At 48.3% G+C, this 19,730-nt stretch overlaps 1 protein-coding gene across 2 annotated transcripts in view; it reads left to right on the top strand.

Annotated features, from left to right (window-relative positions):
• The first annotated feature begins 433 nt into the window (after window positions 1–433).
• Window positions 434–19,730, top strand: part of LOC119181259 (uncharacterized) — a 280,549-nt gene continuing 261,252 nt past the window's right edge. For both annotated transcript variants that reach the window (XM_037432462.2, XM_037432460.2), the window contains exon 1: window positions 434–627. The gene's annotated coding sequence lies outside the window, so the exon portion shown is untranslated. The remainder of the gene's footprint in view (window positions 628–19,730) is intronic.

Genomic DNA, 19,730 nt, shown 5'->3' with positions numbered 1-19,730 from the left:
AAAGAGATAAGTCGTGCCAAGGACAGAAACAAAAGCACCAACAAAAAAGAAAAACCAGTTTTACGCTCGTGAGGAATGTAGAGGCAAACTGTACGATGTTATCCAGATATCTGGGAGCTTGTATCATCTGTCCACTTGATCTTTTCGGCCATGTTGTCAAAGTCGTACTTATTTTCAATCGGTAGCTATATAATAAATAATTGTTTAACAAAATTGTGACTCTGTACTCACCTAAACGCTTCTGACGTCATTTGTGCTAATAAATGGCGAAAATTTGGTTTATTAATATGTGCACGGAGTAGATTGGAGTCTTGCGATTGCTCAAATAGTCAGGAGTGCAGCGCCGCTTTACCGTGGCGGCAAAGTACAAATTTAACGCGAGAGGGCGTTGTGGTCGGTGCGAGTTTAGCGCCACTGCGGCGAGGAGTCGCCACCGGCGATGGCGCGCGTTTCCTCTCAGTCGTTGGTTCGGTGTCTGCTCGGTTCGCGTCAGTGCGTGGTTTTTGTGCCCGTGTTTCGGCCTCTGGCTGCCGACGTGCTGTGAATTGTGCATTTGACACGCCCCTGGACCTTTACACGGACCGCTTGCGGATCGTCTCCAGTATGAAATACGCGTTCAGCTAGCCGGTGAGTACTTCCATGCCGCGTGCGGGACGTTTCCTCCGAAAGCCGCTCGCCGTGCGCCTCTTCAGTCGCTCGAACGCGACGACTTTCGTACACTGTTTTAGAAGCTGTCACGTGTTGACTGCTGCTTGTTCCGTGACAAGTGGTTTTTTACTGCTGCTACTTGTTCCGTGGTACAGTCCGTGGCAAGTGGTTTTTATTGACCGAGAAAAAAAAAAAAAAGCTACCCCCAGGGGCCATCACTTTTTTTTTTCCGCGGTTATTTTTGGGGTCTCGCGAGACCACTGTACAGATCGTAGGGCTTCTTTGCCCGGGAGTGCCAGTTTTGGTGGAGTTTTTGTTTATTTTGAGTTTCCTCGATTCTGTTTTCTCTGTAAACGCACGGTGTCCTGAGCCGTCGAGATTGGTAATCGGTTTGTCGCGGCTAGTTACGAAACTCGGCGCGCGTGCTGAGTTTGCTCCACTTTTGCGGCCCGGCTCGACGGACGTACTAGTGTACACCACCGGCCCGAACAGCCCCAGCGGTGTAACGCCGCGCGAGATATCCAAGATTCCGGTTTGCCAGCCGCCGTCCAGCGCGCGTCCTACAGACTCAATTGCGCCGGCCGGTCTGTCGGTCGCTGGGGTGTCTAACCTTGGAAGAAAAAAAAAAAAAAAAAAAAAAAAAAAAAAAAAAAAAACACAAAACCGTCCCGTATAACGGGGGAACAAATTTCAAACCCAGCCGTCTCAAAGTGAAGACGGCACATTAGCGATTCACTGCAAGACCTCCTTCGTGCGGATGAGCGAGATTTTCGTTTGGTTGTTCTTGACGCAATATTTCCAAGTTAACTGAGGATATATGATTTTGCGCGGCGTGCCGTTGCGATACTGGGTCAGTTCTTTCGCATGGGTAGCACGTTTCCGATCGCAGGCGACGTCGACGATGAGTGTGAGAAATCGATCTGCCGAAGCGAGTTAGTCGGCCCTGTTGCTTCATCTTCAGTTTCGCTTACGCTAAGCCGTTGCGGACTTTCACGTTTCGGTCATGCTGTGACGGCGATTGCGGCGGGCCAAGTGTCGCCGCTCGGCTCAGGAGCTGTTGCATACTGTGCTAGCGACCTTTCTTATGTTTTTTTTTTCTCGGGAGCCCGGGTTCTGCGGCTGTGTTTCCGTACGACCCGTAGGTGTGGGCGAGAAAAAACATACTCCTCTGGATTTGCCGTACAATATACCCAGCCGCGCGGCGCAGCTGCGAACATCAAGGGGAGGCTTGACGGGGCGCTTGGGAACCGTTTCGGCGTTCCTTTGATCACGCGGCCGGCAGGCGAAAGCCGCCCGCCGACTTTAGAACTCGCGTTTTGCGGCTTGCGCGCCTCTTTCCGAATCCATCCACCGTATATCATACCGCATGGTCACGCAGTTGGGAATGCAGGCCTAAACCACGGCTAACAATGCTCAAACCCCGTGCGGAATAAACTAGAAAAGTCTTAAGGTTATATAAACTACAGAAATAACCAGTAATTAGTCGCAACGATTCGCCCTAAACTCGCGGAAAACTGCTCTCGCACAACCGGCTGATACCCGCGCCGCGCAAGAGATGGCGCCTTCGCCTCGGCAAGCGTGCGATTGCCAATAGGGAGTGCAGGAGTTACGGGCGCCATACGAGCTTTAGAATAGCGTTTGCTCCCCCTAGGGAAAAGTCTAGGGACTTTCGCTACACACTGCACTTAGCGGGGCTGCGAACGGCGGCTCGCGTTACGACGCATGCGCAAAGACAGCGATCGCACCGCAAGGGCTTGCGGTGCGCTATTCTAAACCACCCTAATGAAATTGCTGGGTTGCCCCTGCTACGCGCCTTCTCTGGTTTCACGGTGGCTTAGTTGCACTAAGCTCTGGGTTTGAAACTATACACTGAGACCTAAACAGAAGTTTACGTCAGTATTGCGTTAACCGCAGAATTAGCGCCGGATTGAAGCAGAATTTCCGTTCTTTTCCGAGCGTGTTCGCGGTGTTGTAGAACGAGCCTAGCGAGGGCATGGTAGTAGCCCCGGTGTTTTTTGTCGTATCCGGCGCCATCGTTACCCGGACGTTGCTCTCTGGGTGATTAGTGTCGCAAGCTTTTTGGGAGGTGCCGCTTCAGGCGTCTCGGAACATCGTCGGATGTCCGGTCGGCGGGGACGGCAGGCGGCGCTGTTTCAATTGGCGTGTTCGTTTTGTGCCATTCCGAGCAATCCTGCACTCTCGCTCGAAAGTTACTAGGCCAGTATAACACGTGATTGTCAGTCTTTCGTCGAACGTCCTAACCTCTTCAGTCCATGTCAACCAATAACACGTGATTATCAGTCTTTTTAACCTCTTCAGTCCATGTCACCCAATCGGGGTCACTGCTCGAGAAAGCGTAGTTGATTCTGAAGCGTATATTTGTTACAATTAATTTCGATCTCTCGCGTAGAAGATCAACCACATGGCACTCCATGTCGAGCATCCGTGACACAAGGTGCATTTGAAAATGGCCTTTCCCAGAAATGTAAACTTTTTCGTCTTTTGTGGAACGTAAATAATAAAAAAAATCCGTAGTTTATTTTTGCGCAGTATCTGTGACTGCACTGCTGAATGATCTTCAAAGAAGTTGTAATCAATTTTTATACTTAATTGGTGTTCTAAATAGCGGTTAACAGCTGGGTAGATTTAGTAGATACATTTTTAATGGTTTGATTCTTTAAAAATAATAAAATCTCGCCATTTTTTATTGTTCGTCCGACATATATATATATATATATATATATATATATATATATATATATATATATATATATATATATATATATATATATATCGTTTTGATGTACGCTCAAGACCAAAATAACAAAGTTCACAGCATTCTAAATAGTTTGAAATAGTTTCCCCGGCGTAATGGTCTATAGAGGTTAAAATACTCTGCTATACTGACCCGCGGCGCAGGTCGCGGATCGAATCCCGGCTTCGGCGGCTGTATTTTCCATGGAGGCGCAAAAATTTTGTAGGCCCGTGTGCTCGGATTTGGGTGCACGTTAAAGAACCCCAGGTGGTCCAAATTTCCGGAGACCTCCACAACGGCGTCTCTCATAATCACATCGTGGTTTTGGGACGTTTAAACCCCATGTATTACTAGTACGTTTCGTCGAACCACAGCTGCATGCCTAGCGTTGCCATGCGCTATGTCTTTTCGTTTGGCCGCCCGAGCTGGTTCTTTGCTTTTCTGTGCCGTTTACAGTTCAGAAATGACGAACCAACTTACCCAACCTTCAACAACGTTAAATGGCATAGCGCTCATCTTATCTCCACATATCGCGCGTGGCTGTAACGCCGTCGTCATATCTCTGCGCGCCCTGGCTCGAGTTTCCGACACTCCGTCCAACACTGTTGCTGCAAGCGGCTACCATTCCTCGGTAAACTGATTGATTTGTGGGGTTTAACGTCCCAAAACCACCATATGATTATGAGAGACGCCGTAGTGGAGGGCTCCGGAAATTTCGACCACCTGGGGTTCTTTAACGTGCACCCAAATCTGAGCACACGGGCCTATACAACATTTCCGCCTCCATCGGAAATGCAGCCGCCGCAGCCGGGAATCGAACCCGCGACCTGCGGGTCAGCAGCCGAGTACCTTAGCCACTAGACCACCGCGGCGGGGCCCTCGGTAAACTGAGTGTTAGGAACGGTTCTCGGAAAATGAAATAATAAGTACATTTCGCGGGAGTCATGCGATGGCTAACGGCTTCCTACCATATACACCAGGGAGCTACGGAAGGATAAAAAAGAAAAAAAAAAAACTAGGGAGGGCGTTATACATACGTCACGCAATTGTAATCTTGGTGGGCATTGAATGCCCCCCCCCCCCTTTCGCTCCCTCTGACCTAGTGTAGCGTCTGCTACCCTACACAAGCGTTGTTGCTATTCCACACTAGCGTGCCCCCGTGGCAGTGTAGGGTAGCAAACCGAATGTTTCAATCTTGGTCAACGTTCTTGCCTTTCCGTCATTTCTCCCTCGCTCGCTATATCATCACAGCAGCTTACATGACATTAAAATGAAACACTAGTGTATAGTAGATTCGCTCGTGCCACGTTCGAAGTGTAGACTGGAACCGATCCCTTGAACTTAGTTTAGCGTGAGGCCACGACCCACTATTGGGACATGGCATGGCTCTACGTCGCATCTAATGTGCTAAAAGCTTGTGAGCTATAGCGTGACGGGTACGCCGAAAGGAATCGGTGAAAGCCAACGTATACATGTTGCTCTTTCGACAGCGAGCGTAGCAGCGCCTCCGTCGCTCACTGACGGTTCGATTTGTTTGGAAGCAATTAAAAAAGGGCGTCCCGGGGGCCAACAAGCAGCTAACGCCTGATTGAACTCGTTGCCAAAAGAGGCTATTTAGGGTGCAGATAGGGAGCCACGCCTTGTCTGACGGCAGCAGTCGTCGATTCATTACTGGCAAGCTCATAAAGGGTGGTTCCGTGCCGCCTATCTCGCTCTGCGTGGATGACTCGCGACGGCTGATTGGTCGATAAATATTGGCGACGCAAACGCGCGCGAGCCTTGAATTTGCTTTTAAACGTCGTTATCAGTCGTCGCGTGTATACCTTGGTCGGTCGTTTGCCGGGGAGGGGGAGGGGGGTGCAAAAACGGCTGTGTGCTTAGATTTAGCAGTGCGTCGCAGAACTAAATTTTGTCAAAATTTATCTGACCCGAGTCCCCCGTCTGCGCCGGTCTTCAAAGAAGTTGTCAAACATTTGTTATGTAAAATTTTTTGTCCACCTTTCATGTAGAACCTCTAAACTGGGGTTTTGCCCCGCCGCGGTGGCCTAGTGGCTAAGGTACTCGGCTTCTGACCCGCAGGTCGCGGGTTAGATTCCCGGCTGCGGCGGCTGCATTTCCGATGGAGGCGGAAATGTTGTAGGCCCGTGTGCTCAGATTTGGTCGCACGTTAAAGAACCCCAGGTGGTCGAAATTTCCGGAGCCCTCCACTACGGCGTGTCTCATAATCAAATAGTGGTTTTGGGACGTTGAACCCCACAAATCAATCAATATTAACTGGGGTTTTTTGTGTAACAGAAATAAATAAATAAATGATCGCTTCGTAGTAATAATTGTTAGGGTTTAACGTACCGAAACCACGATAGGAGTATGAGAGCTGCCGGCAGTTATGAGAGACGCTGAGAAATTCAGACCTCGTGGAGCTAGCTCTTCAACCTGCGCCCTAAAGTTAAGCACGTGGGCTTCTAGCATCTTGTCTCCATGGGAACGCGGCTGCCACTGCCGCGGGGTTAGATACCGCCCACCTTCGGGTCCGCAGTCGAACAAAGCACTTTACCACCGTGGTGGGTGTGTAATCGGACCGTACAGTTTTGGTGCGCGAGACCCCATAAGTGTGCGTTGTCTTGCTTATCGGTAGCCCGCGTTTTAACATGATAAACCCCCATATTCTAGAACGTCCCTTCACTCAACGCTTCCCCTCCACTTGAAAACGTAGACGGGAGCGCCATCTCTAGGCAGGGCAAGTGACTACATATCATCGATAATGCTGCAGCGATTCTCGAGAAGCAAAGCGTCATTTTCAGACGAGCGGCGGCGCAGTGCTCGACGCTGTCAAGTGAAGGATCGAATTCGAGTCGAGGAGCGTTCGTGAATACCGGGGTAAGAACAGCCGTAGCCGCCGTCGAACGCATTGTGACTACCGCTAGCCGTAAAACTTATCGCTATCACTGCTATTGAAGACCTTGCAACCGCGCTTAATTTACAAAGATTCGTCGTATAATGTACATCGCCTGTCAGATTGGCGTGTATACAACTCTTGAAGTTTTTCTCCCTTTCCCTCACTTTTATTTCTTCTTCTTGCTTTTTTACAAAGCGTACTTGCAGGTACGTTCGATGTCGGCTTCACTCTGTGTGCTTATTCTAAAAAAAAAAAAACAATTTGGGTAGTAAAGCTCATTAAGTTTGCAATCGAAGTTCTAATGTAATTGAAATTCGTTCAGTTCACACCGAGTGACAATGAAGGATGTCGCTGACATTTTTGCACCTCCATATAGGCAAGCCTGTCATTACAAATATGTCAACTTTTTAGTGGTTGTGTGGTGCTCCAATCTCGGCCGCATTTTGACGGAGGCCAAGCGCGAACGCATTCCTCGGTTACTTGGCTTCTTTTGTTTATTTGTATTTATTTGCGTCTGAACTGCAGCGCTGTAGTTTGTACAACAGTGAGTAACCAACAACCTGTGAGTCCTGAGAAAGTACTTCTCTATGTCATTCGCATTTCGTTCTTGGTCTGCTTCAGTCTTCATTCCGCATTCTCTCTCGTGCACCGAATTGAGAATGAACGTAACGGTGTTTTCAATCCCAATGATCAAATAGTTCAGTGCACTTCGTTTCCAGCTCGGGACGAAGCATTTTCGTCGACCGCGGCGACAGTCTACAAGGAAGCGCCGCCGCACAGAGAGAAGATTCGCCCGCGAGGCCAGGTAGGCCCCGAAAACGTGGCAAAATGCCTCCGGAAATGCGGAAAGACTCGAGGCGCGTTGCTGCAGTTTAGTACTACGCGATGAGAAGAAGGAGAGTGGAGTTCCCTTTCCTCACTTCCAAGTTTCGGGAAGTTGGCAAAATGGAGCGCATTCCGTCCGTGGGCCGTCCGTATAAGAAAAAATAAACCGCGTCCGGTTGGCTCTGTTTTCTGCCTCGTTCGCTCTCGTGTTTCTTCTTGCTAGGCGGCGTAGTACTCGTTTTTTTTTTTCTTTTCCGTTCGTTCCCCATTTTTCTTCTTCATTCGTTTCTTTCTCAACCTTTCCTGAGGCGTTGCTGTTTTTATTCGTGTTTAGCCGGCCTCGAAGAAGCTGACATCATCGGTTGAGGCTGCGTGTTGGTGGCGGTAGTGGTGGGTGGTAGTGGTTAGAAGCGCAAGGTCACGGCAGGATTTCCTGTCTCCAGCTCCTCTCACCTCCGGGCTCTTGAGGTCACTCACTCACTTTGTAACAGGATTAGATAGAATAGAAAGATACCGATGAACCGGAATGCCTGATTGTCACAACTTACGAATGCGTGCGAGTATTCGAAATTCCTAGCGAATTCAAATCCACATGTCAAGTCGCGGGTTCGAATCAGTGCAGCGCCAGCCGCTTTCTGGTGGATGCCCAAAAAGGCGACAAACGCCACGCGTATCGATCTTCTGGGTGCACGGCAACAAAATACGAGCGATCGCAATTCGTTCTGGGGCCTGCCACTAAGGTATTTTTTTTTTTTCATGAAGCCGCTGCATTGGTCTGGCGGTTATGGTGGTCGGCTGCTGACCTGAAGGTCGCAAAATCGAATCATGGCCGTGGTGGCCGCGTTTCTGCTGAGGTTTAGTCGCGCTTAGGTTTAGTCGCGCACAAAAACAAATCCAGGAGCTCGAAATTTTCGGAGCCCTCCACTATCGGCGTCTCTCATACTCATACCGTGGTTTTGGGACGTTAAACCACAGCAGCTGTTTTTCGTTGTGCTAAACCAGTCTGATGTAGTTTGTGTACAAGAAAAAAAAATGGGTAATGGGTAAGGTATTACAATGGGAAAAATACGACTTGAGCGAAGACTTTTTTTTTGTTGCTACTGAGCGCGTTGTGCAAATTGGGATTTTTGCTTTGTTTTGTGTGGGGCTTTAATGGGCGTAGTTACCGCTAGTGCGTCCCCCCTCCCCCCTCTGCGCCTTTTTTCATGCTTTAACTCATATATCCAATCGTCTACGGTGACTTCCCGCTATTGTGTACCTTCTTTTAACCTCGGAATCGGTCTAGGTTCGGGTAATTGCGGTAGTCTGTCGTTCCCTTCGAAGAAACGAAGCTAGTGAAGGAGGTTATACCCCTCTCTGGGCGCCTTGAGTTGCGCGAGCTCATTCCTTATCTCGATCTACCCGACGGCCCCCAGCACTCTTGGGTGGCGCTGCTTATCTGAGTGTATGCCTACCATCGTCGATAGATCTCCGAGGCGATGGTGGAATGGGATAACGGGCTTGAGGGCGAAGGTATCGTTTCTACCACGTATGGACTGCAGCCGCGGGCACTTCCCTCGCTTCGAGTCAAGGACCTAGATTTTTTTTTCTACTTCTTTATTGCACGAGACTGCGTCTTTCTTTCAAGTTTGTAAATATAAGGAAGGAAAAACCGTAGGTTCGGAACGAGATCGCGCTCATCAGAGCGGTCATACGCGGGTGATTTTCATGAAAGATTTTTCGTTTCGTCTATGTAAGTGCGTTCGCGTAATGTCGTCGTTGTTGCTGGAGGAAGATCCGTCTCTTACTTCCCGCGGGAAGAGGGCAATTAAGAAGAGAGGAAATGACCCCTCCCCCCCCCCCCCGTGCTCACGTGAGTGCGGCGTAACGGAGGAGTAACGCGACAGTTGATTGATTTGTGGGGTTTAACGTCCCGAAACCACCGTATGATTATGAGAGACGCCGTAGTGGAGGGCTCCGGAAATTTCGACCGCCTGGGGTTCTTTAACGTGCGCCCAAATCTGAGCACACGGGCCTACAACATTTCTGCCTCCATCGGAGGCAGAAATGTTGTAGGCCCGTGTGCTCAGTTCAATTCCCGCCGCAGCCGGGAATTGAACCCGCGACCTGCGGGTCAGTAGCCTAGTATCTTAGCCACTAGACCACCGCGGTGTGGCGAAAACGCGAGAGTTTAACAGGACGACGGGTCCACGCTTTAAGGTCGCGGAAGTAGAGTTTGTCCGCCAACTTCTCTCCCACTGGTGATGATTTGGTAACGCGACACTTGACAGATGTGAAGAAAGAACATGCAAGGGCAAGAAAGAGCACACTCGCAACCGAAAAATTCCGAAAATCGTCAAAATGGAACCGCGTATATAAACTCGCCCAGACATATCTATACGCTCCTGCAGTTCGTTAATTTGCGGGTTACTCGGATACCGGTGACGTAAACGTGAGCGGTTGGGTTGGTGGCGCCACTTGGTGTCACAGAGCGACGCCATATTGATGTATTTAGTTATTTACGTGTATTTATTCCTCAGAACAGGGGTATAAATTTCAGGCGGAGTTGAAACGCAATTTATGCGCATGTAAATAAAAAAACATTCCTTTGCAGAAAGAAATTCACACATGTACAATACATTCCAAAGAGTGGAAACAAGCAGAATAGAATAACAATTAGGCATAGGCGTTTATTTGCGTTCTTATGCAAAAGCTAAGGCAGTGAAAAGCTGGTCGCTATGTCTTTGAAGTGCTGGGAGTCTGATGAAAAGGTGCACGTGCAAGGCGAGTTCTTTCTATCATTGCGGATTTTATTAAAGGTAATTTCATTTGATTTTCTTCCGCTTTTGTGAAGTGTTAAGGCTGATATCAGAAATAACTATAAAAAAATAATAAGCGACGTGCCTGCCCTCCGCCTGACGACAACTTCACGAGAGCGCGGGCCACGATCCTCCGCTGCCTTCGAACTTCCTCTTTCCGGCTGGCGCTTATTACGTGCGGATCGGTTAAGCCAATCTGCCCAAAAATGGTGGCGCGTGGCAGTCCGCCATACAAAATTACATATTGTGAGGCTGGAATGGCTGTATAAAGCCTGCTGTGTGGTGTCTGTACCACACTTGCTGTATAAGAACACCGCAGCTTTACCCAACTGTTCAATATTGAGGTACATCGTAGAATAATTGACAGCGAAAACGGATTAGGTACGGAAAGAACGAAGAAAAAGGACGTTGTGCTGAATTTGCCCAACTAATCTTATTTCTGAAAATGTTTTACTTATTTCTTCTTTCTGTTATACCAACTTGTCCAGTTTCAGACCGTATTTAACCCGTGCCGCTGTCAATTATTGCATGACGAACATCCAGCAACTGGTCCAAGTCGCGATGCTGCTTCAGAGTATTGATGTAATTCAACGTAATCAGAGAAAACTAAGAAATATTGCTAACCCATTTCTTTCCGCACTCGTTAATGTCTTCCTTCGACGCCAACGTCCACCAGACGTGTTTCATGTGCTGTGTTTGGACAGTGCTATCGCCACTATAGCGTTCTAACTGCCGTCTATCCGTCTTATGTGATTAGGAATGCCGTGGAGAAGAAAATAAAGTCGATAACTCTTGACTGATAATCGTCGTTTTACCGCGTGGCTGGATGCCAAATTTTCTCGCCCATCAATCTCGCTCCACCTCGTGCGTTTCCGTGGAACTGGTTTGGTCGTTAACAAGGTTTATCACCGCGGTTCCACGTATATATATATAGTTGTAGATTAATGGGCCGTCGTTATACCGGTTTCCGGCTTGGTCTGTTTAAGTATACGCCTGCCATCCAGGAGTTATGACGCCGTAGTATATAACGCTTTCTGTCTGCATAAAGTTCTTTTTTTTTTTCAAAGGCACTTTCGTGAATTTGTTGCGTATACATTCGTGCGGTGCACTCGTATTTCAAGTAGGGTGTTTCACGCAACTTTAATGAAAGTTAAACCAAAGCGTGAAACCGCCGCCGCGGTGGTCTATAGTGGTCGTGCTGCTCGATTTTTGAACCCGGAGTTCGCGGCAAAGGTCGCGGGGTCGAAGCCCGGCCTCGGTGACCGCATTTGAATGCTGGCCAAATGCTAAAGAGAGTGCAGGCATTCGGATGCAGGCAACATTTTCGGAACCCTCCGCTACGCCTGCTCTCGTAATAATGTTGTAATGTAGACACTTGAAATCCCAACAGTTATACCATGCATGCCCGCCGCAGCATTCGCAGCCGTTTACCGTCTCCTTCCTCTCTTCCCTTGCCTCGTCTTATGTAACGTGACAATATTATTTCGTCGGTGGCGTACCTTAGAGAGAGAGAGAGAGGCAAAAAAAGGAAAAAAAGGTAGGGTATTCGACCAGGTTTGCAGGTTTGCCACCCCCCCCCCCCCATCTGCCCGGGGAAAGGGAAGGTGTGGAAAAGTATAGTCTATTTTAGCCTCACTGATCTGTTAAGCATTGTATTTTGTATACATTTAATAACTGAGCGAACGGTGTAGTAGACGCATACTAATGGAAACGGTTGTGTTGGCGCCCTACAATGTGTCGTGGCCTTAGTAATTCCTGTCGCGACACACGAAAACAAGAAAACGTCGGCTTAACAGCCCAAGATGTCTTAGGCAAAGAAGTATATAGAGGAAATAGCAAGAGAGATGAAGAGGAGGCGAGGTTGATGAGAGAGAAGGTGCAACTTCTGCAGCTCTAAAGTTGGGATAATGGTTACAACACGCGCATGCGTGCAGACGGCAGCTTTCACTGCGCGTATACCCGGAAGCTCACAAACTACGAACTGTTACAGTGGCTACGGGTTTGTTGGGACAGGTCGAGCACAATACGCGACGTTAACGAAGGCTTGCAAGGACGGCCTCCGAGCTATCCGGTACCTGCAGCCCGTCACCTCAAAGTGGCAAGTTTAGGCGCTCTATAAAGCTGTGAACGATGTAGTTTCGTCTTTCCTTCTTATGAACATATTTTCGCAAGCGGAGCTCTTGAACCGCTTTGGTCTTTACGTTACCGTTATTTCAGGTGTCTCTTGTGGGTGTGAGATGCAAGTAGGAGGGTGGTGGCGGGGGGGGGGGGGGGTATGAGGGAGAGGGCGTTCGCTGTAGATGAGGTTTGGAACGGAGTGAAGTTTCCCCCATTTTAAATCATCGCCATACAACGGCGTCCCCCCCTCCTCATTTTCTTCCCCAACTAAGTAACCGAGGTAGTACTCTAACTTAGGAGGCACGCTGTCTGTTCAAAATTTTTAATTCCCTTGACAGTCGCACAAAAGGGTCGCGATGAACGCGCGCTCGAAAAAAATCTCTCCGCGACGAGCGTCGCATATTGCGCGCTTTTTGCTGCTGCTGCCCCGAATGCCGTATACGACGGAGCGGCTGCTTCATCTCGGGGCCCTGTGCGAATCGCGGTGTTTCGAGTGTGCGTGTGACACTTGGCAGGTTGGTTGACGGTGACAAAACGTGTGTGTGCACTGAAACCTGCTCCGGAGGAAAGTAGTCCTTTAACAACAAAAAAAAAGAGGGGGGGGGGAGGGCAGGTACGTCGGTTCTGAGAACGTTTTTCCTCTCAGCTACCCGAGATGCGAAGCGAAGGGTGATATAGGCGAAGGAGAAAAAAAAAAAAGCAACATGCATGCTCAAGGTTCCCTCGACGTTTAAGAGGGAAACACTTTTTTTAAACCGAGTAATTAGGCGTGCAATTTCGAGCCAGAGGGCAAATGGCGGGCCCCCTTCTCGTGCACGTGTGAGTGTCTGGATGTAAGTTGACAGCGATTATTTATATCGAAGTAACAAATACCATTCGCACTTATGAGACGGTCGCGCGGGCTGACAGACTGCCTCAGACTGCATTTCTCAAAAAGATTGTTAATGGCGCGTGGGATTGCTTTTCGAGCATGCGCGTGAAAAGCACGTGACTATATATAGTTTTCGGTTTTTGTATCGCTCTTTATTTGTTTACGTGGAAGAAGCTTGCGCTGCGCGAGTATAGCAGTTCGCGTTACTTTACACTATAGGGAGTGCCCGGTTGGAGTGTGTCTGTTTCCACATTATAGAAGACGCGGCGCGTGCTTGGCGGCTCTGGGAATCGAACGCAGTACCTCCGTCATTCGGGGGTAACGCTTTGTTGCTATTTCACCACTGCAGCTGTACATTTCACAGCAATGAGCTTCAATCAATCAATCAATCAATCAGTCAATGAATCAATCAATCAATGATTTATTTTACAGTCTAATAACGTCAATTCTAACAATTTATTTGGACCAGTAAGTAGCCTTCTCGGCTAGTGCTCTAACGCCAAAAGAAAATTGTATACAATATATTATAAGCCGGGCACAGGTCGCTTAAAAAAACGTAGCTTATCTCTCTTTCTATAGGAATCTGTAAAGCACGAAAGTGAAACGGGTCTTCACAGAAGTAGCTGCTCGTTTATTGTGCATCGTTTCGGTCAAGGGCGAAGGAGGGAAGGCTACGGCAACGAATTTCAACGTCACGCGTAGAACGGCCAAGCAACTCGAAACTTGCAGCGCACACCTCAAGCAAGCTCGGACGAGCGCGGACTGACAACTGTCACAGCAAGACACTTGAATTGCCGCGCCGTTCAAACAGAAAGAGACGCACGAAACGAACACACCAGACACAGGACGAGCGCGAACAAATGTCGCAATTTTTTTACTACTTCGTGTGGGAGCGTCGTACACTCCTTTTGTAAATGCGGCCTCGGCAGCGAAGTGGCCTTTGTGCTCTCCCGAATCAAGTGTCTGATAAGTGCGCGCGCGGGAGAGACCGTGCTCTGTGGAGGCGGCGCTCACCGAAACGCGACAGGTGAATACTTTAATTAGACTGCGCCCAACGCTACCCAACAGTACAGTTACTGTTAAGTAACATGTACAGTAACTCTACCCAACGCGAGCCCTTCGCGCCATCTGGCTGCTAATGACGCAAGCGCGCTGATGTTGCTGAGCTCCGAGGACCGTCAAACGGTATATGGTGTATATAAATGGCTTGCTGTTAGCCAACGTGTTTGATGTATATATGTTTGCGAATGTTGTATGTACACAGGCAATAAAGAAAGAAAGAAAAAAAGGCTTCGTGGATTAGTGGGTAGCGCCGCTCGCGGCGGCACGAGAGGTCGCTGGTTTGACGCCCCGCGGCAAAACCTTTTCTTCTCGTTTTTTTTTTCTTTTCTTTGCAATCTGTTAGTATATGTCTACGTCATATCCGTGACGGAAAATACGTCAGTGGAGCCGTGGTTTGCCCCGGCATAAAATGCTTTCGTGTTAAGATATGCAATTATGCGAAAATCTGCTAAAGCAAAAAAGAAAAATTCAGATCCGCCAATGAGAGTGTAAATAAATTAATCAGGGTATTTGATCAGAAAGATAAAAGCATTAAAGATGCATAAGCAAACTCCGCCCCCTCCCCGCAAAAAAAAAACATAATGTAAAGTAGATCTATCATCCCCGGTTAGATCTCCAAGAAACTCGAGCTTCATTTCGGATTTTTCTTTGTGGTCTCTTCCTCTGGCCTTGTGTATATTTTTTGCGCTGTTATTATATCCCAAACATGAACCACCAACTAGCCCAACTTACGCTATTATTAGACAGTTATAGTTTAGCGTTAGCGTGATAGCGTAGGTTAAAGGAATGACGCTACCGTGCAGCAAACGTTCGTTGTAGGCAGTGTCTTATAGTTTAGCGAAATAGCGCTTATGTAGTTTACGTGCCCCCAAGTGGGATGGTGGCGCCACCTATTAGATGGCTAGTAAGTTAAACCGTGAAAATGAAAATAAAACGAGAATGTTTGCCTACGCCACCGCGCGAAGCATTGTTAGAAGTTTATTTTTGGGATAATAAAATTAAATAAATATGAACCACGTACAAAACGCGAAAACATCTACATTGGCGATTTGTTTACATCGATCTTGTAGTTAGGCCTAGGTGCGTTCGAAATGGGAAGCTATCTCAAAAACTACGCCAACTTATCCGTAATGCTCAGTAATCGAAGCTAACTGAAGGCAAGCGAAGCCACTTTGAACAGTCGTTTGCTGCGAACAAGGTGAATCTTTCAACAACTGCGCCAAAATCACTTCGTAGTGGGCGTCCGAGAGCGCCGCCATGTTTACGTACACTACGTGCACCTATACGCTACCTTAAATCTGGACCGCGCGTACGGTAAGCGGTACGCGTAACGTACGTATCTGCGCATGCGCACTTCGATTCCAGTATCACGGTACGCCCGGTATCACGGTAAGCCCGGTATACTATAACTATCTATTGCTTCATTTCGGAGCTGGCGGAGGCGTCCTATCTCTCTCTCTGTGTCGTCTCAACTAGAGCGGTCGGTCTCTTGTGTTTTGAACCGTATGGCTGACGAGGTGTCACATCAAATGTGCTAGTGTGTTCCACCGTACGCACGCACGCGCACGGCCAGAACGCTCACGCTTTCGGAGCTGGCGTGACGCACAAAGAGTGTATACGCGCCCACGCGCATGCACTCCTTTTTGATTTTCGCCTACTCGCTGCACTCCCCCACCATTTCCCGCCCCCTCATTTTTCTTCACGCCGTAAGCGGAGCGAGACACTCACGTGGAACGCCGAGGCAACAACGGGACGCATTACCAAAACACCCGCGGGGCGGCCGGCCTCTTGAGAATGCCAGGTCATGGAGTTTCTCAAAATTAACTAGAGGGCACTCTGGCGCTGCGATCGTTCAGCGACCATGGGAATGATGGGTAGTGCACACACATTTGCCTAGTCTTCGTACTTGCGGGCGGCGAATCGTACTTGCGGTTTCGTTTATTCCCGTGTTTCGATTTTGTTTTGAAAGAAAAATTCAACCCTTTTGAACTTCGTGACCCAATTTGGAAAGGTGATTCGAAAAAAAAAAATAAATAGGGCGGTGTAGCGTAATTGCTAAACATTTGCTGATTTTTGTTTCGTGAGAAAACAGCTTTAAGCCACACGAACACACACGGAGACAAAAGCAGGCCAGAAGTACGAAGTTTAGACAAATGTGTGTACTACCCATCATTTCCATGCTCGTTGAAGCGCCGTGCGTTGCAGCTCCCATAGACACTAGCGCCAGAGTTCCCTCTGGTGTATATTGGGAAACCGTCTATGTGCCAGGTCGCACGACGGCGTGGCGTGGTTCGTGCGATCTCGTTTTTTCCCGATAAAAACAACAAAAAACCACGTGTTTTTTTTTTTCAGCATGTATAGGGAATAAATGGAGTGCCAGAGATGTTGTCGATGAGAAATCGATGATATCAGTTGTCTGTGTTGGCACATGGCTGTTCCTCGTGTCGTGTTTAATGTGACTCGAAGCTTCGCAAAGACGGGATCGAGGTCGAAAAAAAAAAAAAACTACGCGCACTGTTTTATTGTCCACATAAGAACGACGACTGAACGGGGGCTGGCGCGCAATGAAATGCTTTTTTTTGGGGGGGCGGTTAGTGTGAACGTCGCGCCTTTAAAAAGCTCAGCCACATTCGGAGTTTTCGAGTATAGCTATAATATGTGTTCTTCGCTGCCTTTTTGTGTCCCGTGTCGTCGTAGTCGTCGTAGTCGTAGTAGTCGTAGTAGCCAGTTGGATTGCATTGCATGTCAATAAAAAACGGTGTCACAGCGTATCCACGGAGCGAATGATGATGAGTGGGGGCGAAGCGTCCGTCCGTCCGTCCGCTTCGCCCCACTCGTTATCATTCACATTGTGGATATGCTGTGATATTTTATTTCTAGGGTAACACAGAAATGAAAGTGTAGTTAGATTTGCGCCGCAGTGGGTACGCGTTTATCCTTGTATCGCACCTGTGCTGCGCAGTGTTACACTATCTCGTATCCAGGTGGTCACAATTATATCGGCGTTTCGAACCACGGCGTACCTCGTTATCAGGTCGTTATTTTGTGTGACAAGATTTATTTTCGTTTCACATTGGTTTGACGAGGTAAGTGGACTGGTTTTTTTACAAGTTCATCAATAGAGAAGTGGAGGGTTCCAACTCCTTTTACCTGCAGGTTCATTTCGTTTCACATCCTATCGTATGGACACCGAAATGAGACCCCGCCGCTCTAGTTTTACGCAAAAAGGTTTTAAGAAAAAATTTTTTTTTTGAACCTCTTTGTACGTCGCTCACTCTGGCTCATTCGAACTTCTCCGAGTGACATCCGATCCCACCGTCACGACGGTTCGAGTAAATCCGGGGGCCATCAGTTCTCGTTAGCGCCAAAGGGATATACTCGTCCCAGCTAAGAATGAAGCGATTGTATAAGGCGAACGTGACTTGCGTGTTTATTCCAACTAGCACCGACGCGAATACTAAACTATTACCAAAGACAGGTTATAAATCGTGTCATCCTTGGCAGCAGTCGCTTCAAAGGACATATAGAGGTCTTAATTTTTCTCGAGTCCCCTCGGTATATAGACACGCATGATCGCGCATAAACCTCTTATTTTGGCTGGTCTATTTGTTTCCTTCTACGTTGTCGTGACAGTATTCGAAGTTGGTGTGTAGTCTATACTATTCACTCCTTATACGCCATAATGGACTTGCGTGTGCTCAAAAATAAACCCATTCGCTCTTTTTTTTTACCTTTTTTTTTCCTCGGGAGTTCTCGCGCATATGGCTGCATTATACAGGGTACGTACGGATTTTCGTAGCTCACTACACGCACACCTTTGAGTGCGTGTTCTTCGAGACGCCAAGACGCATACCTATACCACAGCATAAACGATAAAAAAAAAAAGATCTGATGCGATAGCTTCTACTCAACGTTCAATTCAATAGGCGGCAGCCAGCTGGATATAGAGCGACTCGCCCTGTGTATTACGCAGAGGTGGCTGGTGTTGTCTCGCGCTCGGCGGTTAATGTCAGACTGCGCGTCTCGTCTTATCGCGAATGTTGTATATAGACGGACAATCGAAGGGAGGTGCGCGGAAGCATTGGAAATAGGGGAGATCCGAACAAGGTACGAAGGAAATCGAACATCACCCCCCCCAATCCACCGAGCTCTGTAATATAACGCGGTTCTAGCCTTTGACGACAGCGTTTCTTCGCGCCTTGACGGCGACAGCGGCGAATGAACAAGTGGCGTGTAAAAGCATACCCAACGTGTGCGCGCGTGTGTCACTGCAGGCTATTTTTGTTTCCGTTCCTTCATGGATATCATCTCGTAGTATTCACGTTGTGGTCGCGCGCGTTGATGAGTGCTGTGGTGTTCTGTGTTGCACATAGAGGAAGAATTGGGGGTATGGCGATGAAACGCGACGTACACGCATATACTCTTCCTTCCTCATGTGCGAGATCACTCGTAGTATAGCTATGGGACGACAGAAGAACGGCCCGTAAGAAGCCAGATCGTGTCTGACCCCCCCCCCTCCCCCCACCCAATCTATACCACTCTCCGTATACGCACACGCCTATACATAACGCCCCGTGGTGTCTTATAAGCGCGCGGATGGCAGCTATGTGCATCGACTTAGCGCGCAGGCGAGTTGGTCAAACAACGCGGAAAGTGGCGGGAAAGTGTGACGACGCGCTTGTTCGCACGTCACGTCGAAGACGGAACTGCGTGGCGTTGTTTTTGACACTGTAGGAAACGGTGCACCCGAAGAAGGAGGAATGGCGGGGACTGCGTGTAGACCTCCTCGGGTGTTTGTGTGTGTGTGTGTACAAGGCATACGGTATATAGAAAAAGAAGCTTCGTAAAATGATTGCTGCTGACCGCTGCTGTGTACCCGGAAAGCTTTCTTCTGCGTGTGTACATGACGCTTCTTGCTTGAGCCTTTCACGTGGGTTGCCTCTTTTGGCCCCCGGAATCGAACTCTTCCCAGTATAGTGTATACGACAGAATGCGTGATGTACGAGCTCCGGATATCACGGCGTATACCGTTTAACACACTCGGGTTAAGGAATCGTGTTTATATATACATGCTCGAAAGAGCGAGGACTGTAAAGTTCGGCTGGAACTTACTTTTTTTTTGCCTCCTCTGTGACCTCGTATAGCATACGTGAATGGGCAGATGGCGTCGATCTTCTCGAAGCTCAATTTCCGTGGTCTCGACCTCCTCGTTCGCCTCGCGCGTGTCTTTGTCGTCGAACGCGCCCTGTAGTTTCTTTTACGTTGAACAAATCGTGTACAACTTGCCAATAATCGCGCAGTCCGCGCACTTTGACACGTATACACCGAACACGTCCCTAAAATAGCTCCTTAGCATCGTCTCAGCCGATGGGGGGTGGACTCGTGTTGGCGAGTTGTCGTGCACGGCCTGTCGTGACTTACAAATTGGCAAAAGTTTGCTGTAAGGAAGTCAAAGTTTAAATTAAAGTTATATACGTTCGCCATAGAAATTGTCACAGGACGCCTTTGTCCTGTGACCGGTGTAGTGTCGATAGGCCTGCAAGTACATGGACTGCATGTGTCTGGGTATTTCGATGAAGAAAACAAAAGTTATTCCCCTCGCAATTCTAAGGTGTCGTTCTTTCGAGCGTTTCTAGTCGTTGCTGATTATTCGAGAAATATTCGAAACATATTCGTTATTTTGAATATGCTTTATTCGATTCGAGTATACCAAATCAAATAGGATGCTATTCGATTCGTTATTCGAAATTTTCGTAT

Source organism: Rhipicephalus microplus, chromosome 10 (genome assembly GCF_043290135.1).
Source record: "Rhipicephalus microplus isolate Deutch F79 chromosome 10, USDA_Rmic, whole genome shotgun sequence".
Classification (NCBI taxonomy): Eukaryota; Metazoa; Arthropoda; class Arachnida; order Ixodida; family Ixodidae; genus Rhipicephalus; species Rhipicephalus microplus.
This window is presented reverse-complemented; position numbering and strand designations above follow the sequence as displayed.